Genomic DNA, 26,997 nt, shown 5'->3' with positions numbered 1-26,997 from the left:
TATTGAGATGAGTTTATCCCTTAGGACCAGGTGAAGCAAACTTTAAACCTCTAAAATAGTAGGATGGGATTAGTATTTAGTAAGACGACTTTGTTGGCAGTATGGGGAATAAATGGGAACAAGGTCAGATAGAAAGCAGGAGTTGTAATGAGAAGCCTATTACAGTAATCTGGGTAAGAAATATGGAATTAGCAGGACTGGAATAGAGAGAAGGGGAGGCATTCAACTTACTAGGAGGTAGAATCAGAGTTGGTGACTTATTTTATGATTTTGGCATCACATACAAGGTTCCCATTTTGCCATTTACCAGCTGTGTGACTTTGTATCAGTTACTTAACTTGAATGAATACAGTTTCCTCATCTGTCAAGTGAGTGTTAGTTGAAGCTTTAAGCAGCCTTTATTTAACTAGTTTGATGGATTAATAGTTGCTCTTCAGGCTCTCAGTTTGTTGACCTTTCTAGATAATTAAACAGTGAAATTAGCCAGTCATAATAGGTCTCATGGAACCATTTGTATTAAATGTCCAAAACTGGCAAATCTGTAGAGACAGAAAGTAGGTAAGTGGTTGCCAGAGGCAAGGGGGAAACCAAGGAATGGAGATTGACTGATAATAGGTGCAGTGTTTCTTTTTGGAGTGATGAAAATGTTATAAAATTTGATAGTAGCTGATGATTACACAACTCTGAATATACTCAAAACCACTGAACTGTACACTTATTTATTTTTTAATTTTTATTGTCCTTTAAGTAAAAGTTTGCAAATCAAGTCAGTCTCTCATACAAAAACGTATATACACCTTGCTGTGTAACCCTAGTTGCTCTGCCCCTAATGAGACAGCACACTCCTTGCTCTCCACCCTCTATTTTCGTGTCCATTCAGCCAGCTTCTAACCCCCTCTGCCCTCTCATCTCCCCTCCAGACAGGAGCTGCCCACACAGTCTCATGTGTCTACTGGATCCAAGAAGCTCACTCCTCACCAGTATCATTATCTGTCCTATAGTCCAGTCCAATCCCTGCCTTGAAGAGTTGGCTTTGGGAATGGTTCCTGTCTTGGGCTAAAAGAAGGTCTGGAGACCACGACCCCCTGGGTCCCTCTAGTCTCAGTCAGACCACTAAGTCTGGTCTTTTTATGAGAATTTGAGGTCTGCATCCCACTGCTCTCCTGCTCCCTCAGCGGTTCTCTGTTGTGTTCCCTGTCAGGGCAGTCATCGGTTGTAGCTGGTCACCATCTCGTTCTTCAGGTCCCAGGCTGATGTAGTCTCAGGTTTATGTGGCCCATTATGTCTCTTGGGCTCATAATTGTGTCTTTGGTTTTCTTCATTCTCCTTTGCTCCAGATGGGTTGAGACCAATTGATGCATCTTAGATGGCTGCATGCTAGCATTTAAGACCCTAGCCCCCACTCTCCAAAGTGGGATGCAGAATGTTTTCTTCATAGATTTTATTATGCCAGTTCACTTAGATGTCCCTTAAAAACCATGATCCCCAAACCCCCGCCCCTGCCATGCTGGCCTTCAAAGCGTTCAATTTGTTCAGGAAACTTCTTTGCTTTTGATTTAGTCCAGTTGTGCTGACCTCTCCTGCACTGTGTGTTGTCTTTCCCTTTTCTTAAAATAGTTCTTATCTACTGTCTGATTAGTGAAAACCCCCTCTCCCTCCCTCCTCACTCTTGTAACCATTGAAGAATATTTTCTTCTCTGTTTAAACTGTTTTTCAAATTCTTATAATAGTGGTCTCATACAATGTTTGTCCTTCTGCAACTGACCAATTTCACTCAGCATAATGCCTTCCAGATTCCTCCATGTTATGAAATGTTTCACGGATTCATCGTTGTTCTTTATCGATGTGTGATACTCCATTGAGTGAATATACCATAGGTTATTTATCCATTCATCCATTGATGGGCACCTTGGTTGCTTCCATCTTCTTGTTATTGTGAACAGCACTGCAGTGAACGTGGGTGTGCATATATCTGCTCGTGTAAAGGCTCTTATTTCTCTGAAATATATTCCAAGGAGTGGGACTGCTGGGTCATGTGGTATGAACTATACACTTTAAAAGGATGAATTTTATGATATGTGTATTAATATCTTAATGAAGTTGTTACGGAAAAAAATATACAGACCACATTCAAATTTCCCCAGTTGCCCAAAAGCATCTTTTATAGCTTTTTTCCTTTCCACCCAGGATCGAATCAAGGATGTCTTGCATTATATCTGGTTATCACGTCTCCTTTTTTTTTTTTTTTTAATAATTTTTATTGTGCTTTAAGTGAAAGTTTACAAATCAAGTCAGTCTCTCACATATAAACTTATATACATACTCCCATTTACTCCCCCCCCCTTTTTTTAATGAGTCAACCCGCTCCCTCCTTCCAGTCTCTCCTTTCGTGACTGTTTAGCCAGTTTCTAACCCTCTCTACCCTCCCATCTCCTCTCCAGACAGGAGATGCCAACACAGTCTCAAGTGTCCACCTGATACAGGTAGCTCACTTCTCATCAGCATCTCTCTCCAACCCATTGTCCAGTCCAATCCATGTCTGATGAATTGTCTTCGGAAATGGTTCCTATCCTGGGCCAACAGAAGGTTTGGGGACCATGACCGCCAGGATTCTTCTAGTCATCAGTCAGACCATTAAGTTTGGTCTTTTTATGAGAATCTGGGGTCTGCATCCCACTGTTCTCCTGCTTCCTCAGGGGTTCTCTGTTGTGCTTCCTGTCAGGGCAGTCATTGGTTGTGGCCGGGCACCATCTAGTTCTTCTGGTCTCAGGATGATGTAAGTCTCTAGTTCATGTGGCCCTTTCTGTCTCTTGGGCTCATGGTTATCTTGTGACCTTGGTGTTCTTCATTCTCCTTTGATCCAGGTAGGTTGAGACCAATTGATGCATCTTAGATGGCCCCTTCTTAGCATTTAAGACCCCAGATGCCACACTTCAAAGTGGGATGTAGAACGTTTTCTTAATAGAGTTTATTTTGCAAATTGACTTAGATGTCCCCGAAGCCATAGTCCCCAAGCCCCTGCCCTTGCTCCGCTGACCTTCGAAGCATTCAGTTTATCCAGGAAACTTCTTTGCTTTTGGTCCAGTCAAGTTGAGCTCACCTTCCCTGTATTGAGTGTTGTCCTTCCCTTCACCTAAAGTAGTTCTTACCTACTAACTAATCAGTAAATAACCCTCTCCCACCCCTCCCCCCTCTTGTAACCACAAAAGAATGTGTTCTTCTCAGTTTAAACTATTTCTCAAGATCTTATAATAGTGGTCTTATACAATATTTGTCCTTTTGCCTCTGACTAATTTCACTCAGCATAATGCCTTCCAGGTGGGAATGCCTTCCAGGTTTCTCCATGTTATGAGATGTTTCACAGATTCGTCACTGTTCTTTATCGATGCATAGTATTCCATTGTGTATCACTCTCTTTTATCTGCTCATGTTTTTGAGGGGTTACAATAAGGAATATATATGGGAAATTTTTTCCTCAAACGTATTTAAACATGTGGCATGGACTTTTATTTTAGATGCATGTTAAATAGATCATTTGATTAAATAAAACTTGTTTTTCCATGCATGTGAACTTTTAAGAACTTTTAGTATTACAAGAGAAACGGAGGCATTTGGAGTAATGTTTACTAAAGAAGTCATCAAACAACAGTATTTGTTGGCTTAAACCAGCATTTTGAGATATTAAGGGTTCTTTTGAAAACTTTTAAAATCTTCTTGAAGTATGAATACTTGTTTGAATGGATTTGAGGCTACAGGAGGATTCTACGTAGCTTTTAAAGATGCTCTTAATAGTGTTGCATATTCTTTTAAGCCCCCAAAGTTGTCTTGTTTAGATGTGGTGCTAAGCAACCATTTTTACAAGGAAAGACAGGAAAATATAGAATGTTCAAATGCTGAAAATGATTTTTATTCAGTGATTCCAAGTATATACTCTAATCACATAGACCTGGGCGTTACAGCAGAAATTTTTGGTATGTATTAATAATATAACCATTTTAATTTTCATATAGAAAGTCTCCTGTTAATGTAATAAATGGTTTCTTGTGGATTAAATAAAAGGCAACCTCCGTTTGATGAAACTGTATGGTATGATTAGGAAACTGCCTGTTATATCTGTAACTTTTGATGCTATTAAAAATACTGGTTAATTTATTTTGCCTATTGTAGCGGTAATATTTCTGCTTGAAACAAGGGGGAATAATACATAAATTAAAAAGTTTATTTGGGGGATGCATGTGGGAGGGTTGCAGACGTCAGATTTAGGTATTTTACTACAGAATAGAGGTAGGCTTGTTTTCTTTTGGTTTCACCCTTTATATACTTTGGTTTTAATTTTTATCAAGTCTGTCTATCTGGCCTTTGCCGCTGTGGCCCATTGATCTGTCCATCTGTCTGTTACAGTGCATATTGGGTACTTCCAGAAGTATGAATTCAGTGATGCAAAGGACAGGCGGGCTGCAGCAGCAAAGGTAGGACAGAATCGTTCCAAAGACCAGTCATTAAAGGACCATTAAATACACATGCGCATACACACATTGGCAGCAAATGCTTCATTATTTAAGGGCACACGGTTTATCCTGTAAATCTTAATGGAAAGCCTGTTTTGACATGAGAAATTTTATATGTTTGTTTGTAAAGGGCAGTTTTAATATTTTTAAAACCAGAAGCCTACTTGGCACTTCACCAGCAAGGTAAATTGGCATTTGTCACTGTCTTAGTTTAAAATACTGAATTATAGAAGGAGGAGATGATTAAATGGAGGGTACTAATGATTTGCTTGATTCATGGACATGATTGATTTTCAGAAACTCTAGTGACAGGGGATCTCGTTTGTAAAACTGGGAGAAGCAGCAGAAAAGATAGATTGATCTGTCCATGTGTGTATATGAATATATTTATTTGTTGTTCAATTCTGGAATATTTTGATGAGAATGATCGAAATCTTCCAGGTTGTTCTTTAACTAACTTCTACAAGCGAGCTTAAGGATTTCGATTTAAATATTTGTACAATTTATTTAAATATTTGTATCTATTTACTCATTAAATGATAGTTAATAAATAGCAATTATTGGCTTCCTTTTTTTAATACTGGGTTATAATGGGAGATCAATAGTATTTTTGCACTTGAATGCTAGTACGTAAATCATAGGCAAGTTTTAAGAACTTAAGCAACACAATGCAAACATTAGAAGAAGAAAAAATGAAAGACTTATATTATGAGGTAAAGTGTTAGGTTGCTTTTGTGTTGTAGTATTGGCTGGAAAGTTGAGGTGCTGTAAAAAGGGACAACTAAATGATACAGATATTTGCATTAATTTTTTTTGATGTTATGCTTCTAAAAGGAGGGGGATAATGTTTTTCTAAATAGATTAATTCAGTGTTTCTCAAAGATTTTCAAATGAAAAGGCAAATAAATGATAAGATCTTAAGTACTCCCGGCTTCAAAGGCTTATGTACTTAGTAGTTAATACTTCAGTAAACTTTGTATACTGTAGTGAGTAGAGAAGATCTACTCTACTGTCTCTTCAGTGTGGAAGCATATTTTGAAGTGATGTTTCATGGTATACAATAGTAAGAGTGTTTTGAATCTGTTGTATTAAGATGTGACATTTTGGTGTGTTCTGGGATGGTTTTTTATTTTCTTGGTCTTGGAATCCATTTTGGTTATTAACTTTATGCTTTCATATTTGGTGTTTAGTACCTTCTTTCAGATGTATTTTAGTTATTTTGTGGTCTGCTAAATAGAGCATAGTTTTTTTTTAATGTTTTATAGTGTGGCAATATTACAATATTAGTCATGAAAGTGTAATTTCTTGGAAACAGTCAGTCCAAAGCAATATAAAACAAAAGAGTTCTGAATTTCAGAGACCTTTTTTCCAATCTTCACTCTGCCATTCTTGACAATTTAAAAATAACTTCTCTGCTTTCTCCTTTTTAAAATGCATGTTGGTGGTACCTTTAAAAAAAGTTGGTTAGTCTATATCTTTTTAAAAAAGGATTCTTAGTAAGTAAAACTGGGAGATTTTAAATTTGACCTAAATCCTTGCTCAGAAATACTTAATTGAAAAAAAAAAATAGTGCTTTCTTATGTCAATAAACTTTAATCTGCAACTGAATCGTAAGTCTTATTTTAGAAGAAAAAATGGTGAGTCATATTCATGCCCTTTCCACTTCCTGCTGTAGATCCACTTTATTCTGTAATTTGCTTTTTTTTTCCTTCAGCAGCATATGGTGAATTTAACAATTGTATAAACCAAAAAAAAAAAAAAAAAAAATCCAAACCCTTTGGTGTGGAATCAATTCCGACTCATGGTGACACTGCTGGACAGAGTAGAATTTCCCTGTAAGGTTTCCAAGGAGCAGCTGGTGGATTCAAACTGCCGACTTTTTGGTTAGCAGCCAGGCTCTTAACCACTGTGCTACTGGGGCTCCAAACAATTGTGTATAGTATTCTCTAATACGACTTTATCAGTTTCTATACCAGTTTCTCTGTTGATTCCGTGTTGTTGTCTCCTTCCTTTCTTTTTTCTTTCTTAACCTAACAGTCTAACCTAGAAGTGGGCTTCCTCCTTCCTAAGTTTTAGGTGAGTTTGCTGGACTGGAGCAAAGGCAGTTATAGTTTTTATAAATAATGCCAAATTGCTTTAAAAAAGGTTATATGAGTTTATCTTTGCACCAAGACTGAATTATCACTTTATTTACAACCTTGCTGACACTATTCTGAACCTTAAAATGTTCATTGGTCTGAGAAAGAAAATATTAACTGGTTGCTTTGATTTACATTTCTGTGAATTGCCTTTTCATATCACTTGTGCCTTTTTTTAATAAGTTCTTAATATAAAATCATTATTGTGGCTTTTTTATCCAACCTGTTAAAAAACAAATTTTTAAGATTTGGGTGATCTGAAACCATAACCGGAGAGGGAAAAATTACTGGTTGACGCCCTGGAGTGGGAGACTTGGAAGAGGTGTGCATAGTGAGCCCTTTCAGGAGCCTGATGAGTGAGATTAGATTATTGCCATGACCAAGTAGAGTGACACACATTCAAAGGTGTGTGGTTGGCCACCATCTTTGAGTGGGGCCAACTGGCAAGAGATTTGGTTGCTATGCAGTGCCTACACTGCCGTTGTTTTCTAAGAGAGAGATTAGTTTTCTAGCAGGGCTTTGACCCAGAGTTTTTCCATTCTGGTTATGGTTTCAGGTCACCCAAATATAAAAATTTGAGTCTGTTCCCGTGTCACTTCCTAGGCCAAGAACTCGTTCGAAGCCCTGTAAAAAAGTAAAGAGCTATTGTGTCTTCTAATGATAGCATTTATTACTTAATATACTTCTCTCTTTTCCCTCAGTTTTTTTAATAATAAGCACCTTTTTAAAAAATTTGTGTTTAAATTGTGATTTAGGTGAAAGTTTATGGAGCAAATTAGTTTCTCATACAAAAACTTATACACAGATTGTTTTGTGGCATTGGTTGTAGTCCCGCATTGTGTAAGCACTGTGCCCTCTCCCTTTCCTTCCTGGGTTCCCTGGTTCTATTAGACCAGTTTTCTTGTCCTTTACCACCTTCTCATCTCTGTTTTTGGGCAGGTGTTGCCCATTTGATCTCGTATACTTGATGGACCTAAGAAGTGCATTTCTCACATGTATCGTTGTTTTATAGGCCTGCGAATCTTTGGCCGGAGCCCTGTTGGTGCAGTGGTTAAGAGCTCAGGCCGCTTAACCAAAAGGTTGGTAGATGGAATCCACCAGCCGCTCTTTGGAAACCCTATAGGGCAGTCCTACTCTGTCCTGTAGGGTTGCTATGAGTCGGAATAGACTCAGCGGCAATGGTTTTGGTTTTGGTTAATCTTTGGCTGAAAGGTGAACTTCGGGAGTGGCTTGAATTCTGAGTTAGAAGGGTGCCCTGGGGGCTGTAGTCTCGGGGGTTCCTCCAGTCTCTGTCAGACAAGTAAGTATGGTCTCTTTTGTGAATTTAATAGCTTGTTCTTCATTTTTCTCTCACTCTGTCTGGGATTCTGTGTTGCAGTCCCAGTGAGCGTGGTTGGTAGTGGTACCTAGGTTCATCTGGTCTCAGGGTTGTATAGGCTGTGGTTCATGTGGCCCATTAGTTCTTTGGACTAATTGCTCTCTCGAGTCTTAGTTTTTTTTTTTTTTTTTTCCTTCTTCGCTCTGTACTAGAAAACACTGATAGTTGTATCTTAGATGGCTCCTTTCAAGCTTTTAAGACCCCAGATGCTACTCACCAAAGTAGGATGTAGGACATTGTCTTTAAGAGCTATATTGTGCCAATTGACGTAGCTGTCCCTGAGTCTATGGTTCTTCTGTCTTTGAGCCTGGGAACTTTGTCACATAAAGTGTTTAGTTATGTCTAAAATGTTTCCATGAGTGTGCCACTTATGTGCTCTATTGTCTATATTAATATATGACAAGCTCCTGCACTCATGTGTTTAGAAATTTCTACCACCGAGCCTGTATCTGCCAGTGGGTATGTCCCCTTACCCTTCCTTCACCTCTTGGCATATCTATGTATCCATTCGTAGATTATTGCTTCTTGATTCTGTTGTTGCAGAATTGTCTGTGCTATAGTGGTTACCATAAAAAACCATTGCCACCATAGTAAAATTTATTAAGAAAACATCTGCATCCCACTTTGAAGAGTGGTGTCCGAGGTCTTAAACACTAGTAAGTGGCCATCAAAGATGCATACTTGGTCTCAACCCACCTGGAGCAAAGGAGAATGAAGAAAACCAAAGACACAAGGTAATTATGAGCCCAAGAGACATAATGGGCCACATAAACCTGAGACTACATCAGCCTGGGACCTGAAGAACGAGATGGTGACCAGCTACAACCGATGACTGCCCTGACAGGGAACACAACAGAGAACCGCTGAGGGAGCAGGAGAGCAGTGGGATGCAGACCTCAAATTCTCATAAAAAGACCAGACTTAGTGGTCTGACTGAGACTAGAGGGACCCAGGGGGTCGTGGTCTCCAGACCTTCTTTTAGCCCAAGACAGGAACCATTCCCAAAGCCAACTCTTCAAGGCAGGGATTGGACTGGACTATAGGACAGATAATGATACTGGTGAGGAGTGAGCTTCTTGGATCCAGTAGACACATGAGACTGTGTGGGCAGCTCCTGTCTGGAGGGGAGATGAGAGGGCAGAGGGGGTTAGAAGCTGGCTGAATGGACACGAAAATAGAGGGTGGAGAGCAAGGAGTGTGCTGTCTCATTAGGGGCAGAGCAACTAGGGTTATGTAGCAAGGTGTGTATACATTTTTGTATGAGAGACTGACTTAATTTGTAAACTTTCACTTAAAGCACAATTAAAAAAAAAAGCCCTTGCCATCGAGTTGATTCCGACTCATTGCGACCCTGTAGGATAAAGTAGAACTGCCCCAAAGTGTTTCCAAGGAGCAGTTGGTGAATTCGAACTGCCAGCCTCTTGGTTAGCAGCCAGCTGCTCAACCACTGGCGCCACCAGGGCTTCCAGTAGTTAACATAGTTGTACTTTATTCCTGTGTTCCTGTCAGCGTCCTTTCTTAGCCTTCGTCATTTGTGCTGCCTTCTCCCATATTGTGTGTTGCTTTTCCCTTCACCAGTATTAACTCGTACCTACTATCTCCTTGGTAATATTCCCTCCTTCCCCCTTCCATTCCTGGTAGCCATCGAAGGGTTTTTTTGTGGTTTTTTTCCTATACTTAAACCTTTTGTTGTTATTTTATAAGAGTGATCTCGTGATTTCTTTTTGCGATTGACTTACTTCACTCAACATAATGCCCTCCAGATTCACTCATGTTATGAGATGTTTGGCGGATTCGTCATTATTCTTTATTGTTGCATAGTTTTCCATTGTGTGTATGTACCACATTTGCTAATCCATTTATCTGTTGATAGGCACTTAGGTTGCTTCTACCTTTTTGCGATTGTGGATACTGCTGCAATGAACTTGGGCGTGCATATGTCAGTTCATGTCATGGCTCTTATTTCTTTAGGGTATTTATTAGGAGTAGGATTACCAGATCATATAGTATTTCTATACCATCTGATATTTCTATTTCTAGCTTTTTGAGGAAATGCTCCATAGTAGTTGTACTATTTTACATTCCCACCAGCAGTGTATCAGAGTTCGTTTCCGCACATCTCTCCAACATTCGTTATTTTCTGTAGAATAAAAACAAAAACCCAAACCAGTTGCCGTCGAGTCAGTTATGATTCTAAGCACCTGTAATACGTGAGCTAAGAGGAGGATTTCATTTGCCTTTCTGAGTGTTGGTTTCCTGCTGATAGAACTCCAGCTTCTTGCCTGCTAGCACACAACCATCTGCTCAGCCACAAAGCAATACATGCAAGAAGCTTGCTCTGCTGGAAGGACTTGACTCCTCCAGAAGATTGCTGATCTTGACATTCTTTTTCCTTGCATCTATTTTTTTCTGAATTTTTTTTCAATTGCTTTTTGTTTAAAATCTCTTCCTCCTCAGGAGTCAGTTTGTCCCCCTTTTTGAGGTTCAGGGGTAGTGCATAGCGGGACCCTTATCACTGCTGGTACTGTATGCTGTCAATGAGCACTATGTGGTTCTTCACCAGGGCCTTAGTGTGGGCCGGCTCGTTATTTGACACATTGTAGACAACATCGATGATCCTGGTTTTGTGAGTACAGCACCTGGAACCCCAGGAGAAGTTCTTTACCTCCAGCCGTGGGGCGCAGTACTTCTTGTTGCTTCATCTCACACAAACTGTATGCTACTGTGGGGGCCATTCTTATAGTCGGTAGCCAGGTGCCCCAGTTTATACTCCCACTTCTTGTGGTAAGATTTTCTTTTGCCCCCGGTCTGGTGGTGCATAATATGCTAGTTGTCCCACAAGATACCCATTGTTTGGTGCTGGCTAGAAAAAACTTCCATTAGCTTTTGGTTTTATCTCTTTCCTTTCTTTCCCCCTATCTTTGAGAGTCACACCCTATATCAGCTATGCCTTTATGTTATCAGTCCTTTTTTCTGTAGTAATAACCAAGAATTCTTAATTTGTTTATAGTTTAATTTTAAAATTGATAACCATTCATCAATTTTGTGACAGTCTAAATAGTATGTTAGGATTATCATTATTGCTTTTTTTTTTTTTTTTTAACAGGCCTAATGTCAAATGTTACAGATTTTACTAAGGCCAGTGCTTCTAGTGTCAAGGTAATTTGGATTGTATTTACCCTCCCGGAGTTCTCCAACCTGCTCTTCTAATCAGAATAACCTTCTCCCTAAGCTGATTTTATAGCTCTCAACCATGGACTTTACCACTGTTCTTGTAGGTTGGATCTACTCTTTCTTAGATCCATGCCCTTATTTACTCTCATTTTCTATACTATGTCCTTAATTTTACTCCCACATTATTCTTCTTAGAGTAGTACTCATTGTGGCCCTGATAATATTCAAATTTGATTGATAGATTGCTAGATTAGAATTTTAATAAATCTGATCCCAGTCTGGTTTTCATTTCTTTGTAACTCTGTGTGTGTGTGTGTGTGTGTGTGTGTGTGGAAGTTTCAGCCTTTTCTGTTTATCCTTGGTGTCCTAGAGAGATGTGTGTGAATGTTCTGATTCATTGTGTTGGACCATTTCACCTGGAAGACTTGTGTCCTTTTAAAGCTTTGGGAAACTAAATTCTGATACTGCTTTGGTAATTTTCTTCTCTCTCTCTCATTAGCAGGATATTAAAAACAATGGATAACAAATAATTTATGAGTGGGTACATAGATATGTAGGCTCAACAGATGGATGGCGTATGGAAGTAAACCTATGTGCATATATAGATTTGGCAGTGGATATTTCTACATATGCATTTGTATGTGTTGCAAATATATGCATGTATATAACAAAACACAGGGGGCATAGTTATGAAAACGTCTTAGAACATAACCAGACATTTTGCAGGACTGAGTTACTGGGCTTGAGGGCTAGGGACCATAGTCTCGTGGGACATCTAGGTCATTTGGCATAACATAATCCATAAAGACAGTGTTCTACATCCTGTTTTGATGGGTAGCAACTGGGATCTTAAAAGCTTGTGAGCGGCCATCTAAGATACAACTATTGGTCTCTCCCATCCAGAGCAGAGTGAAGACAACCAAAGACTCAAGAAAACAATTAGTCCAAAGGACTAGTGGATCACATGAAGCATAGCCTCCTCTAGCCTGAGACCAGAAGAACTCGATAATACCTGGCTGCCACTACTGGCTGCTCTGATTGGGATCACAATAGAGGGTCTTGGAGAGAGTGGAAGAAAAGTGTGGAACAAAATTCAAATTCATTAAAAAAAAAAAACATACTTACTGGTCTGATACAGACTGGTGGAACCCCCAAGACTGTGGCCCTTAGATACCGTTCCCATTTGGAACTGAACCCACTCCCAGAGATCACCTTTCAGCCAAACAATGGGCAGGCCTATAAAGTGAGCAGTAATATCAGTAAGGAATGAACTCCTCAGAACATTCAAATATACGAGACTGAAAGGGTAGCATTTACTTAAAAACAAAGCTCAAAAGGTAGGAAGGGGTAGGAAAGCTTGGCAAATGGAAACAAACTAAGGGTGGAAATGGGGAAGAGTGCTGACACATTGAGGGACTTGCAACCAGTGTTATGAAAAATATCTATAAATTGTGGATTTGGAAACTTTTGTTCTGTAAACTTTTACCTAAACCGCAATAAAATGTTTAAACAAAAAAACTACAATGCATAGTGGTTTAACTAAAAATGATGATAAAACTATAGAAGAAAGATGGAGGGGTGCATATGGGAATGCTAAATCCTCATCTTTCACATTAAGGAAATAATAGGTAATATTTAAAATGGAAAAAATAACTGAGCGTAATTATAATGTTTAGAAGAATAATAAATATCACAGCCAAAAGAGTTCGGAATGGTTGCCGCAGAGGCTTAGAAATTAGGAATGTCTGAGATGTAGCAAAGAAGACCGTTAAATGGCTGCTAACCAAGAGGTCAGCAGTTCGAATCTACCAGGTGCTCCTTGGAAGCTCTATGGGGAAGTTCTTCTCTGTCCTGTAGGGTCGCTATGAGTCGGAATCGGCTCGACGGCAGTGGGTTTTTTGGTATTAACTTCTCAGAAGCCCTTGTGGTGTAGTGGTTAAGAGTTGGGGTCCTAACCAAAAGGTCAGCAGTTAGAATCCACCAGGCGCTCCTTGGAAACCCTATGAGGAGGTTCTACTCTGTCCCCTGGCATCCCTATGAGTCGGAGTTGACTCGACAGCAGTGGGTTTATTAAATTCTAAAACTGTGTACATGTATCAAGTAAAACTTAAATTTTAAAGCAGTGGCTTAGTCCAGTCTATCATCAAAGATCCACATTTAATAATATCTTCATTCTTTAAAATCCCCTTAACAAGTGTATATATATATAGAAGTATTTTTAGTCCAGATATGCATTATATGCCTTCGTGAATGGAGAAAGATTCCAGTTGTCTGTGCTATGTCTTCCTTTTTCATTGAGCTGTGTGTTTTGAGAATTAATTGGCAAGAGAATGTACTGGAGAAGTACTTGGGCTGTTATACTTGGTTATAAAACTTTCCTTTGGGCATAGGAGTGTATTTATGTCTAATTCAAGATTACTTGCGTTTGTGACTACTATTTGAGCTTTAATGAACCCTGGTGGTGCAATGGTTAAGAGCTCAGCTGCTAACCAAAAAGTTGGCAGCTTGAACCCTCTGGCTGCTCCCTGGAAGAGATCTCGCAGTCTGATTTACAGCCTTGGAAACCCTATGGGACAGTTCTACATTGCCCTGTAGAGTTGCTATGAGTCGGAATCAGCTCAATGACAGTGAGTTTGGTTTTGGGTTTATTTTTTTTTGAGCTTTAGAGAAGTCTGTGATAGCTTTTTTTAGGGTTTTTCTTAGAAAGTTTGAGAGACAAATTTACTTAAATAAAACCCCCACACTCGTTTTGAACAAAGTAAGTACTTGCTTTTCAAGTAAACTCATTCATGTTTATGCTGTACAAAAATGATACACCATAAATACATATGTAATATAAGAAGTAATCTGTGAATTCCTAACCAGACTCCTATAATAACCCCTACGTGTTTTAAGTTGCTATGACAGGAGGAGAAGAATAGTAGTAAAAGGAGGTGGCTTGAGAAAATACTGGTTTGGTCTGGTCAAGTTAGTTATTAAGAAGCAGTTGGGAGTATCTCTTTTTCTAAGTTGCCTGCAGAGGAAGAGGTAACTACATACAAAATTTATTAACAATACTCAGTTCACCTTACAGTGGTTGTGTTAGTGAAGAAGTGGAGGTACATTGAATTGAAGTCAGTCACATGTCTTGTGGTTTTTGGATGGAATATTTTCAGAGCGTGCCAGGATAGTTACGTAGAATGCTAATACTTTAAGCTTGATAGTTGAAACCAGAATGAGAATGTGAATAGATAACTGAAAAGGTTATTTGTTGTTGTTGTTACTGGCCATCAGGTTCATTTCGACTCATGGTAACTCCACGTGTGTCGTGACAGAGCTGTGCTTCAAAGCGTTTTCAAGGCTGTGGCCTTTCAGAAGCAGATTGCCAGGCCTGTCTTCCGAGGCACCTTTGGGCGGGTTCTAACCCACCCAGAGCTAGTAAAGTGCTTAAAAGTTTGTGCCATCTGGGGACTCTTGACAGAGGTTACTGAATAGCCTTAATTTTTTCTCAATTTTGGACCACCACAAAAATAGTAAGGTGTAGCATGAGGTGGTTTATATGGAATCTTCATTGGTGGTTTAGATTAGTTCCATTGTGCCATGGCAGTTTGGGATTAGTTACCTGGTTCTTGGCCTTACCTTTAGTTTTTAACTTTTATATATGTAGGATTTTTTTTTTCCCCCTCCTCAAGGAATAGCCAGTTAAGAGACCAAGAGCCAAGAAAATCTCTCCTGAACAGAGTCTGATGTAATGGTAAAGGTTTACTAAGGTTGTGTTTGTTTGGGGTGATTGGGCTCTTGATTAACTAGGTGCAAAAGCATAGAGTGCTAAATTAAGTTTTGAGTTTCTTTTTTGATGTAAGATAGAAGTTTTACCTTACTGTTGCATTGTTTTTACTGTTGACATAAATATACCCCTCCCACTACCCGTGCCTCATCTGTGTTCGCAGCCAGATTTTTACAGAAGAAATCAGATGATTATGCACAGTGAGAACACCCTTCTCGTCCAGGTACAGAAGCATTGTATGTATGTATGTGTTTACTTACTGAACACTGATTAAACTCGAAACAACCTCTACAGGTGAAATCTTTCTGACTCCAAATTTGGTATGACCTGGTCTGCATAATTTCTTTTCTAAAATACACGTACAGGGACAAGTGAAGAACAGCAAAGCCAAGTTGAGTGGCCGTTGATGGGTAGCTAGCTGGCTGGGTGCAATCTTTAACAGGTTTTGGTGCATCTACATTTGCATTTCAGATGCATACCTCAGCAGACTTTCAAAGTGAGTATCATAGGTCTACAAGGTTAGAGACATTTGGTTAAAACTTGTCAATGTTAGATTCTGTTTTAAAACATTTCCAGGAGTGGTAAGCAAAGGAATGAAGGCCCTGCCTATGTAACCTAGGAAGCACCTTCATTGGGAAGGTCTCCCAAGAGCATTACCCTTTTACCCTTCCTTTTGAGATCTTAACCTTCTTTGCGGACAGTTAGTAGTAAATATCCCAAACTGGGAACTTTGATGATTAGTGTTGTTTAGTTATAAGTTCTTTTTTTCTTTTAATTGTGCTTTAGGTGAAAGTTTACACCTCAAGTTAGTTTCTCATACAAAGATTTATGTGCACATTGTTACGTTGCCATCCGTATAATGTGACAGCACACTCCCCCTCTCTCTCCACCCCGGATTTCCTGTGTCCATTCAGCCAGGTTCTATCCCTTTCTGTCTTCCCATCTCGCCTCCAGACAGGAGCTGCCCATTTAGTCTCATGTATCTACTTGAACTAAGGAGCATAGTATATACGAGTATCATCTTATTATAAGTTCTTTTGAAATGTATATTACCTTTAAGCCATCCTAGGATTCTGTGGATTGTCTCCCTCCGACTATCTAAGTGTCTCTGTACCTACTGGGCTAGAAAGCCAAAAACTTTATTTCTCAGACTACTTTGCATTTAGGATTCTGGATGTGAAATAGATATATACAGGTAGTCCCCGACTTATGACAGAGTTCCGTTCCAGTGAGTGTTGTAAGTCAGGTCTGATGTAAGTTGAATACCTCTTTTTTTTATTATTGCCTTTTATCAGTATCTTTATAATCTTTGTATTTAGGGCTTGGAAACATTACATATAAACATACAACGCTGGCATTTTGTCAGTTGTAATAACTCCATTTGTGGAAAGTTCTGGGTCATGGGGATTATCTCTGGGAACGAGGGTGGCATCTCTAGTCAGACAATTAGTGAGAGGTACCTGTACGGTCCTTCTTTTCTTTTTTTCATTCATATGTCGCACGGTAACGTTTTACTGTTTCCCAAATCTATCAACTTCAGCAAAGCGATCAGTGTTTGGGTCCGTGTTTTCAAGCCCCTGATTTAGTTTAGGAAAAACTTCAGCTAATCCTTTCACTGTAAACATTTTTTGACAACTTCTCTCCTTCCTCCTCCTCATTATTTCTTTCTGCAGCATTTCTTCCCATTTCAAAATCTGTTAAGTCCTGATCTGTCGCTTCCACTTCTTTATGATCGTGGGCTCTTCCACATCGGCGATACCAAAATCAAAATTCATTGGTATTGCCATTTGGGGATTTTTCTACCGGTATTTTCCATCGTATTATCCTAATCAAATGCTTGGAGTGTTTTCACATAACTAGCAACTCTTTCCCATATCTCCTGTATTAATTTTCCCATAACTTTCTCCCAGGAAAATGGAATGTTCTGGATACACAGAAGAATATTATAATTCTTCCAAAAATCGTGTAATGTACGTTTGCTATTGCTTCAGGAAACATAGTATGTAGGTAGTACGCCTTGAAGGTGGCAGTTGCACCTTGATCCGTAGGCTGAATTACAGCTGTCCTGTTGCCAGGGAGATACACCACTTCCACATCTTGATTGAGATCATCTATGTGAGGAGGATGTCCTGGGGCGTTATCAAGTAGCAGCAGAGTCTCGAAAGGAATGTTCTTTTCAAGGCAGTAAGAGTGCACTTGTGGGATGAAACAATTGAAAAACCAGTTTTCGAATAACACAGTTGTCATCCAGGTCTTCAAGTTACTTCTGTAGTAGATGGGCAACTTATTTTTGTCAGTGTTTTTGAATGCTTGGGGGTTTTCAGAATGGTAAACAAGAAAAGGCTTTAATTTAAATCCAGCAGGATTTCCTCCAAACAGCAGCATGATTCTGTCTTTAAATATCTTGAAACTAGGCATCAACTTGACCTCTTTGTGGAAACAGTTGTAAGTGCAGTTTGTCATAACTTGAATACATCTTAAGTTGGGGACCATCTGTATATGTGAGGCTTAAAAGGAGCTGATCTTTTCTTCCTTTTCTGGGTTTTTTGGCTGGGTGATAAAATGAAGATGTGAAGTTTTTCTGCTGCAGCAGAAATACAGTGTTGCATTGCCCATTCTGCAAGAAGCATTTGTGACAAAAGCAACAGCTAGAATCCGTTCATTGTGTACATGCCCTAGTTTCATGAGTGTCTACAGGCAGTTGTGGCAGTGGCAGGGGTGACTTCCTGATCCCGACTTTCTAATCCTTGGGATCACAGTTATCTGCCGTACATTCTTGAATAAAGTTTTTCCATTGGTGGCTTAAGGAGCCCTGGTGGCACAGTGGTTAAAGCACTCAGCTTCTAATGGGAAGGTTGGTGGTTCAAACCCACCAGCCACTCTATGGGAGAAAGATGTGGCAGCTGGCTCCCATAAAGATTTATAGCCTTGGAAACCCTATGAGGCAGTTCTACTCTGTTCTAGAGTTGCTGTGTGTTGGAATCTACTGATGGCAGTAGATTATTGGTGGCTTCAGTGGGAGAGCTCCCTGTGATTCAATTCTGGTTGGTCATTCCTGGGCCCTTAAAGCCACACTTTTCCAGCTATTTCAACAATTAAGTGCCTGATCTTCTTTATTAAAACACACCCTTTTTTGTTCATTATGTTTAGTGTTTTCTGTCCCCTGCACCACATCCTGACTGCTCAAAGTCAAGAGCATCCTTTGGTGATTTTGTAGATTTTTTAGGTGGTATTGTATGAAATTTGGATGCATTAAAGATTTTATTGTATGTCATTGACTAAGCATTAACTATATTGCGACCTTTTTATGACTCTTGTTATAAAGCTCTTAACATTTATTTACTTTGAATGGCAAGAAAAAATATACCTGAATTACACAGTTTGGTTAAATCTGAGGAGAATTTGGAAATTAAACCTTTTATAGTTGCAGATAAATGTAACTCTCAGATTGTCACTTTCTATAGCCAGTGTCAGTTCTTCTTATACTTTAATGTATATACAGATCACCTCTGGAACTTGAGGGTCTAGCTGAAATGAAGATTCAGAGCTGCCCCATAGGGTTTTCAAGGCTGTAAATCTTTACAGGAGGAGACTGCCGCATCTTTCTCTTAAGGAGCGGCTGGTGGGTTCAAACTGCTCACCTTTTGGTTAGCAGCTGAGCACTTTAACTGCTTTGTCACCGGCACTGTCTTCAGTATATGAGGTTTGGGGTCTGTAATTACGCATCTCTAACAATTCCCAGATAATTGTGGTTTTGTGGACTGTACTTTGAGTACCAAGGCCTTTACTGTTTAGAGATAATTATTATAAAAGTAATATTTTAAATTTCTGTTCATGTGTTTATAAAGTAGGAAAAGCCCCACCTCTTTTTACCCCTTTACCAAACCAATCCCCAGGGGTCATAACAAGGAGTTTTTCTATATATCCTTCTAAACTTTTTCCATTGTACATTCAATATACCATAAATATGAATATATATAACTGATATTGTTACATTTAACAATGTCATGCCTCATTCAGTAGCTTACTTTTTTTACTCAGTAGCATCTCATAGATACTCTTCCATGTCAGTGCATGCAGGTAGACTTTGTTTTTTAGTGGTTGCATAATATTCCAAGTATGGATATAGCATAAGTTATAACCAGTCTCCTCTTGGAAATATGTAGGGTATCTTTGCTTTATTGTTCTTTCAAACTATGTGGAGGGGAAAATTCTTCCTCTTATCCTTCCTCACTTGTATATTTCTTTTGGGTACATTTTTAGAAGTGGAATTTCTAGGTCCTAAGCCATGTACATTTTAAAAATTTTGATCAGTTCTGCCAAACTACCCTCACAAAATACAGTTTGCGGACTCTCACTAACGTGTTAAGGCTCATATCTCCACATCTTTGTTACTGAATATCACCAGTTTTTAAAATCTGAATTATTGTGGTAGATTAAAAACACTTATTAAGGAGGTTGAATATATTGTATTTTTCAGCTAACTCTGAATTCATAAAGTGTTAGTTTTTTATGGATGTGTATGTTTGCTTATTCATGTTATTTGTTCTAGGTGTTGCAGATACTTCTTACTACACAGATGGTTTTGTCCTTTATGAGTTTCGGGTTTCTCATATTATTTAAGGTCTTAAAAACAATGGTCTTTAAAATTTAGACCATCTGTTCTCTTTAGGAACCCGTAGATTAAACTAGATAGAAACAATATAGAAACATGAGCCCATTCTGTGTAGGAAAAATCTTCAAACTGTGCTTTAAAATGAAGTTTCTAACTTAATTCTATTTCAGATCAAATTCTGAGATAAATAAGAAGCTAGGCATTGGAGGCCTTCCTGTGTATGTTGATGGGGGAGGAAACTTTTTTATTCATTTTAGGTGACTGCTTTTTAATAGTACAGGACCCATTCGTCTAATATTTATCTTTCCTCTAAAATACGGTCACCTACTCACTGTACTAAACATGGGAATGTCATTCAACTACTTAATTGGGATTCTCCCTGGAGATTGTCACAGTTTTTTGACTGTGGGCATGTCTGCATACATGTATGCATCTAGCACTATGGTTCTCCCCCTTGGCTGCATATTAGAATCACCCCCCACACATATACACACACACACCTGTTGCCGTCGAGTTGATTCTGACTCATATTGACCCTATAGGACAGAGTAGAACTGCACCATAAGTTCCCAAGGAGCACCTGGTGGATTCGAACTGCCGACCGTTTGGTTAGCAGCCAAGCTTTTAACCACTACACCACAAGGGTTTCCTAGAGCCACCCAGGAAAGGTTAAAAAAAAATGCTAATGCCCAGGTTCTCCCCACTCCTTTTCCCTACCCCAGTTGTGATGTATTTGACCTTGCGTATGGCCTGGCTATAAGTAAGTTTTAAAAAGCTCCCCAGGTGATTCTGATGTGCTACCAAAGTTGAGGACCACTTGATCAAAGGATAGAGGATGATAGTGCAGTTGATATTAAAGCCCCTATGGCACAGTTGGCATATTCAGACTCACTTTTTTAAAAAGTTAGTGCAGAAATAGAACTTTGGGGGTACGTTCAAAGCAAACACTGTTGCTGTAACCTTGGAATGTCATTTTCATCAAATATTATATGGCCATACTCATATGAAAGTTCTAGAGATACACTTTTTCAGAGCCCATGTAGTAGGAAACTGTTTAGAGCAGTAAAAAATTCTGGCTACACATTACTACCATCTGTGGAACTTCAGGTAAAAACTTTGGGTAAAAAGAACCCATGCCTAAGTTCCATCGCAGACAATTGAATCAGAATTTCCAGAGGCAAAGCCCAAGAACTGGTGTTTTTCAGGTTCTTCCGGAGACTCTACTGTGTAGCGAGAATAGAGAGAATCACCGGTTTAGAGCTTATAACTAGAGAAGTTGTGAGATTTTTAGGTTGCTTTCTTGTCCTAAAATTTAAATGTTCTGCTGATAATGTTACTTTTGTGTATATTTCTGTTCCTCTTGCTCAGCATTGCCCTCTTGACGGTTCATCATTCTTTTTAGCAATGGGAACACCACTATAGGTGTTCCAGCGCAGGTTGGATTACTTTTACAATTTATATTTTAATTTACATACAATAAAAATTACACTTTTAAGTACACAATTCTGAGTTTTGACACAATTGCCTAGAGTCAGGTGGACCACCACCACAATCAATTTACAGAACAGTACCATCATCCCCCCCCCCCCGCAAAAAAAAGAAAAATTTCCTCTTTCTATCCTTTCCTTCTCCCACCCTTAATTCCTGGCAGTCACTAATGTGTACACCATCTCTGTAGTTTGCCTTTTCCATAGTGTCATATAAATGAAATTAGGCAATATGTAGCCTTTTAAGTCTGGCTTCTTTCACTTAAAATAATGCATTTGAGAGTCATTTATATTTTTGCATGTGCCAGTAGTTCTTTTTATTGCTGAGTAGTATTCCATTGTATGATGTACCACAGTTTGTCCATTCTCCATTTGAGGAACACTTGAGTTTCCAGTTTTTGGTGGGTACAAATAAAGCTGTTATAAACATTTCCAGACAAGTTTTTGGATGGACGTAAGTTTTCATTTCACTTGGGTATATTTCTAGAAGTTGGATCTCTGGGTTGTATAGTAAATGTATGTTTATAAGAAACTGCCCAACTTTTTACTATTGGGTGTATTATTTTTCATTGTCACCAGCAATGCATGAGAGTTCCAGTTGCACCACCTACTTAACAGCACTTGGTATTGTCGGGTTAGTTCCCACCCCTCATTCTGATAGGTATATTGTGGTAATATTTGTGCTTCCCTAACAACTAATGATGTTGAGTATTTTTTATGTGCTTTTTCATGTCCAACTGTAGATTTTATTGATGAAGTGTCTGTTCAGATCTTTCGCCCGTTTTTAAAATTGGGTTGTTTTCTTATTAAGTTTTCAGGGATTTAACAAAATACATTCTAGTTACAAATTTTTGTCAAATATGTAAATATAAATATATTTGCAAATATTTTCTCTCAGTCTGGGGTGTGTCTTCACTCTCTTAACAGTGTCTTTTTACTTTTATGAATTTCAGTCTACAAGTTTTCTTTTTTACAACTTGAGCTTTTGGTGTTATACTCAGAATTATTTGCCTAACCCAAGGTCACAAAGCTTTTCTTCTAGAAATGATACAGTCTTATGTTTTTACATGTATGTCTGATCCATTTTGAGTGAATTTCTATATAAGGTGTGTGGTAGAGGTCATGGCTGATTTTTGTTCATATAGATGTCTAATTGTTCTAGTGCCATTTGTTGAAAAGATTGGTTTTCCTCATCGAATTGTTTTAATGCCTTTGTAAAAAATCAAGTGGCCGTATTTAAGTGGGTCTGTTTCTGGTCTCTGTTCCATTGATCAGTGTGTGTCCTTTTGCCAATACTTTTGTTTTATTATATGTCTTTAAATCAGGTGGTGGTCTTTTTTGAAATTATTTTGGCTAATCTGGTTCCCTCCCAATTCCATATAGCTCATAAAACTATACTTCTTGGAAGCCCTCTGGGGCAGTTCTACCCTATCCTGTAGGGTTGCTATGAATCAAAATCAACTTGAGGGCAATGGGCTTGGTTTTTTTGTTTTATTGATATCTACCAAAAAAAAAAAACTCCCAAAAATTTCATTGGGATCTAGTTGAATCCGTCGACTAATTTGCGAGGAATTAACATTTCAACTATGTTGAACCTCCTAATCCATTGAGATTGCTGTATCTCCCCATTTTACATTTTCTTTTTTTTCCCAGTTTCTTTCTTGAGTGTTTTGCAGGTTTCAGTATGCAGATCCCTATTTATACTTTTTTGTGTGTGTCTGTGTGGTGGTGGTACTTTTTTTTTTTCCTCCAGCATTTCGTTGCTAGTGTATAGAAATATGGTTCATTTTTGTATATTGGCCTTGCATTTTGAGACCTTGCTAAAATCATTTATTCTAGGATTTTTTTTTTATAGAATCCATAGGATTTTCTACATACACAATCATGTCATTTGTAAATAGTTTTTTTTTTTTTTTTTTTCCTATCTCTGTGCCTTTTGTTTTTCTTGCCTTATTGCATCTGATAAGACTTTCAATACTGTGTTGACTAGTCCTGGTTCCATTTCTTAGAGAAAAAGCATTCAGCGTTTCACCATTAAGTATGATGTTAGCTGTACTTTTTTTTGTAAACTACTCTTACCAAATTGAGGAGCTTTCCCTTCTGCCCCTATTTGCTGAGAGTTTTTATTAGGAGTAGATGTTTAATTTTTTCATGTGCTTTTTCTGTATCTTGTACAGTCATCCTGTTTTCCTTTGGGCTGTTAACATGGTCAGTTAAATGGGATGATTTTCAAATACTAATCTTGGGACAAACCCCACTTGATCTTGGTATATTTTCCTTTCTGTATATTGCTGGACTTGATTTCCTGATATTTTGGTGAGGATTTTTACACCTTATTTGTGTAGTAGTTTTCTTATAATGTCATTTTCTGGTTTTTAAATCTACCTTTTAATAGAAGTTGGGAAGTTCCTCCTCTTCTGTTTTTCGGAAGATATTTGTAGAATAGGTATTTTTCCTTCCTTAAATGATTAGTAGAGTTTTCCAGTGAAACCATCTAAGGCCTGGACTTGTCTTTTTGAGAAGATTATAACTACATGTTTTGTTTCATATGTATAGGAATTTTTAGTTTATCTATTTCTTCCTAAGTGCATTTTATAGTTTGTGTCTTTGAAGAAATTGGTCTGTTTCATCTAACTTGTTGACTTGATGGGCAAAGAATTCTCTTAGCATCCTTTTAATGTCTGTAGGATCTGTAGTGAGACTCCCTCTTTTGTTTCTGATACTGGTAATTTGTGTCTCTCTTTTTTTTGGTCAGTCTTTGCTAGAATTTTATCAGTTTTATTGATCTAAAGTACCAGCTTTTGGCTCATTAATTTCCTCTTTTCAATATCATTGATTTATCCTCTTTATTATTTTCTTCCTTCTGCTTGCTTTGGGTTTAGTTTACTCTTTTTCTAGCATTTTGGACGTTTCTTTCTCACAGAAGTATTTGGTAGAATAAATCTCCTTCTGTACACTGTTAACTGCATTCCAAAAGTTTTGATACGATGTAGTTTTATTTTAGTTCACTTTACAAGATACTATTTAGTTTTTCATGAGACTTCTTTATTGGCTCATGGGTTAATTTTCAAATATTCTGTTTACCCATTCAGTGGACTGTTGAAGTCTGTTAGTGTAACTGTAGATTTGCCTACTTTAATTTATTTATTTATTTATTTATTTATTTTTAAATAACTTTTATTAAGCTTCAAGTGAACGTTTACAAATCCAATCAGTCTGTCACATATAAGTTTACATACATCTCACTCCCTACTCCCACTTGCTCTCCTCCTCTTGAGTCAGCCCTTTCAGTCTCTCCTTTCTTGACAATTTTGCCGGCTTCCCTCTCTCTCTATCCTCCCATCCCCCCTCCAGACAAGAGTTGCCAACACAATCTCAAGTGTCCACCTAATATAATTAGCTCACTCTTCATCAGCGTCTCTCTCCCACCCGCTGACCAGTCCCTTTCATTTCTGATGAGTTGTCTTCGGGGATGGTTCCTGTCCTGTGTCAACTGAAGGTCTGGGGAGCATGGCCGCCGGGATTCCTCCAGTCTCAGTCAGACCATTAAGTTTGGTCTTTTTATGAGAATTTGGGGTCTGTATCCCACTGATCTCCTGCTCCCCCAGGGGTCCTCTGTTGTGCTCCCTGTCAGGGCAGTCATCGATTGTGGCCAGGCACCAACTAGTTCTTCTGGTCTCAGGATGATGTAGGTCTCTGGTTCATGTGGCCCTTTCTGTCTCTTGGGCTCTTAGTTGTCGTGTGGCCTTGGTGTTCTTCATTTTCCTTTGCTCCAGGTGGGTTGAGACCAATTGCTGCATCTTAGATGGCCGCTTGTTAGCATTTAAGACCCCAGACGCCACATTTCAAAGTGGGATGCAGAATGATTTCATAATAGAATTATTTTGCCAATTGACTTAGAAGTCCCCGCAAACCATGTTCCCCAGACCCCCGCACTTGCTCCCCTGACCTTTGAAGCATTCATTTTATCCCGGAAACTTCTTTGCTTTTGGTCCAGTCCAATTGAGCTGATCTTCCATGTATTGAGTGTTGTCTTTCCCTTCACCTAAAGCAGTTCTTATCTACTGATTAATCAATAAAAAACCCTCTCCCACCCTCCCTCCCTCCCCCCCTCGTAACCACAAAAGTATGTGTTCTTCTCAGGTTTACTATTTCCCAAGATCTTATAATAGTGGTCTTATACAATATTTGTCCTTTTGCCTCTGACTAATTTTGCTCAGCATAATGCCTTCCAGGTTCCTCCATGTTATGAAATGTTTCAGAGATTCGTCACTGTTCTTTATCGATGCGTAGTGTTCCATTGTGTGAATATACCACAATTTATTTACCCATTCATCCGTTGATGGACACCTTGGTTGCTTCCAGCTTTTTGCTGTTGTAAACAGAGCTGCAATAAACATGGGTGTGCATATATCTGTTTGTATGAAGGCTCTTGTATCTCTAGGGTATATTCCTAGGAGTGGGATTTCTGGGTTGTATGGTAGTTCTATTTCTAACTGTTTAAGATAACGCCAGATAGATTTCCAAAGTGGTTGTACCATTTTACATTCCTACCAGCAGTGTATGAGAGTTCCAATCTCTCCGCAGCCTCTCCAACATTTATTATTTTGTGTTTTTTGGATTAATGCCAGCCTTGCTGGTGTGAGATGGAATCTCATCGTAGTTTTAATTTGCATTTCTCTAATGGCTAATGATCGAGAGCATTTTCTCATGTATCTGTTGGCTGCCTGAATATCTTCTTTAGTGAAATGTGTGTTCATATCCTTTGCCCACTTCTTGATTGGGTTGTTTGTCTTTTTGTGGTTGAGTTTTGACAGAATCATGTAGATTTTAGAGATGAGGCGCTGGTCGGAGATGTCATAGCTGAAAATTCTTTCCCAGTCTGTAGGTGGTCTTTTTACTCTTTTGGAGAAGTCTCTAGATGAGCATAGGTGTTTGATTTTTAGGAGCTCCCAGTTATCGGGTTTCTCGTCATCTTTTTTGGTAATGTTTTGTATTCTGTTTATACCTTGTATTAGGGCTCCTAGGGTTGTCCCAATTTTTTCTTCCATGATCTTTATCGTTTTAGTCTTTATGTTTAGGTCTTTGATCCACTTGGAGTTAGTTTTTGTGCATGGTGTAAGGTATGGGTCCTGTTTCATTTTTTTGCAAATGGATATCCAGTTATGCCAGCACCGTTTGTTAAAAAGGCTATCTTTTCCCCAGTTAATTGACACTGGTCCTTTGTCAAATATCAGCTGCTCATACGTGGATGGATCTATGTCTGGGTTCTCAATTCTGTTCCATTTGGTCCATGTGTCTGTTGTTGTACCAGTACCAGGCTGTTTTGACTACTGTGGCTGTATAATAGGTTCTGATCTACTTTTATTTTTATCAGTTTTTGCTTTATTTTGAAGCTTTGTTGTTAGCGTATACACTTAGGGTTATTATATCCTCTTGGTGAGTTGACCCTTTTTCCGTTACGTGAGACCTTTCTTTATTCATGGAAATTTTCCTTATTCTGAAGTTTATTTTGGTTTTTATAGCCGCTGCAGCTTTCTTTTGATTAGTGTTTGCACGATATATCTTTTTGCATCCTTTTACTTTTAATCTGTCTACATCATTACATTGGAAAATTGTTTCTTATGCACAGCATATAGTTTTGTCTTTTCTCTTTTGTTTTAATCTGAGCTGTCAATCTGTCTTTTAAGTTATTTGTTAACGACCATTTACATTTAATGTGGTTACTGATGATATTGGATTTAGGTCTACCATTTTATTTTATTTTTTCTGTTGCCCTTTTTCCCCTTTTTTAGATTGTTTGAATTTCTTAATATTTAATTTTATATCTATTGGTTTTTTGGCTAGATCTTTTTTTTTTTTTTAATGGCTGCTCTAGGGATTATGGAGACCTAGTGGTGTACTGATGAAGAGCTTGGCTGCTAACCGAAA

The 26,997-nt window shown here is 38.5% G+C and overlaps 1 protein-coding gene and 1 pseudogene across 1 annotated transcript in view; one reads left to right on the top strand and one right to left on the bottom strand.

The window, feature by feature from the left end:
- Nucleotides 1-26,997, top strand: part of ARIH1 (ariadne RBR E3 ubiquitin protein ligase 1) — a 130,600-nt gene that overhangs the window by 18,144 nt on the left and 85,459 nt on the right. The window lies entirely within an intron of this gene.
- LOC100676339 (small ribosomal subunit protein eS8-like) lies at nucleotides 10,254-10,874 on the bottom strand (annotated as a pseudogene).

This window comes from Loxodonta africana, chromosome 13, assembly GCF_030014295.1.
Source record: "Loxodonta africana isolate mLoxAfr1 chromosome 13, mLoxAfr1.hap2, whole genome shotgun sequence".
Lineage (NCBI taxonomy): Eukaryota > Metazoa > Chordata > Mammalia > Proboscidea > Elephantidae > Loxodonta > Loxodonta africana.
The sequence above is the reverse complement of the archived record's forward strand: the minus strand, read 5'-3'. Positions and strand labels throughout refer to the sequence as shown.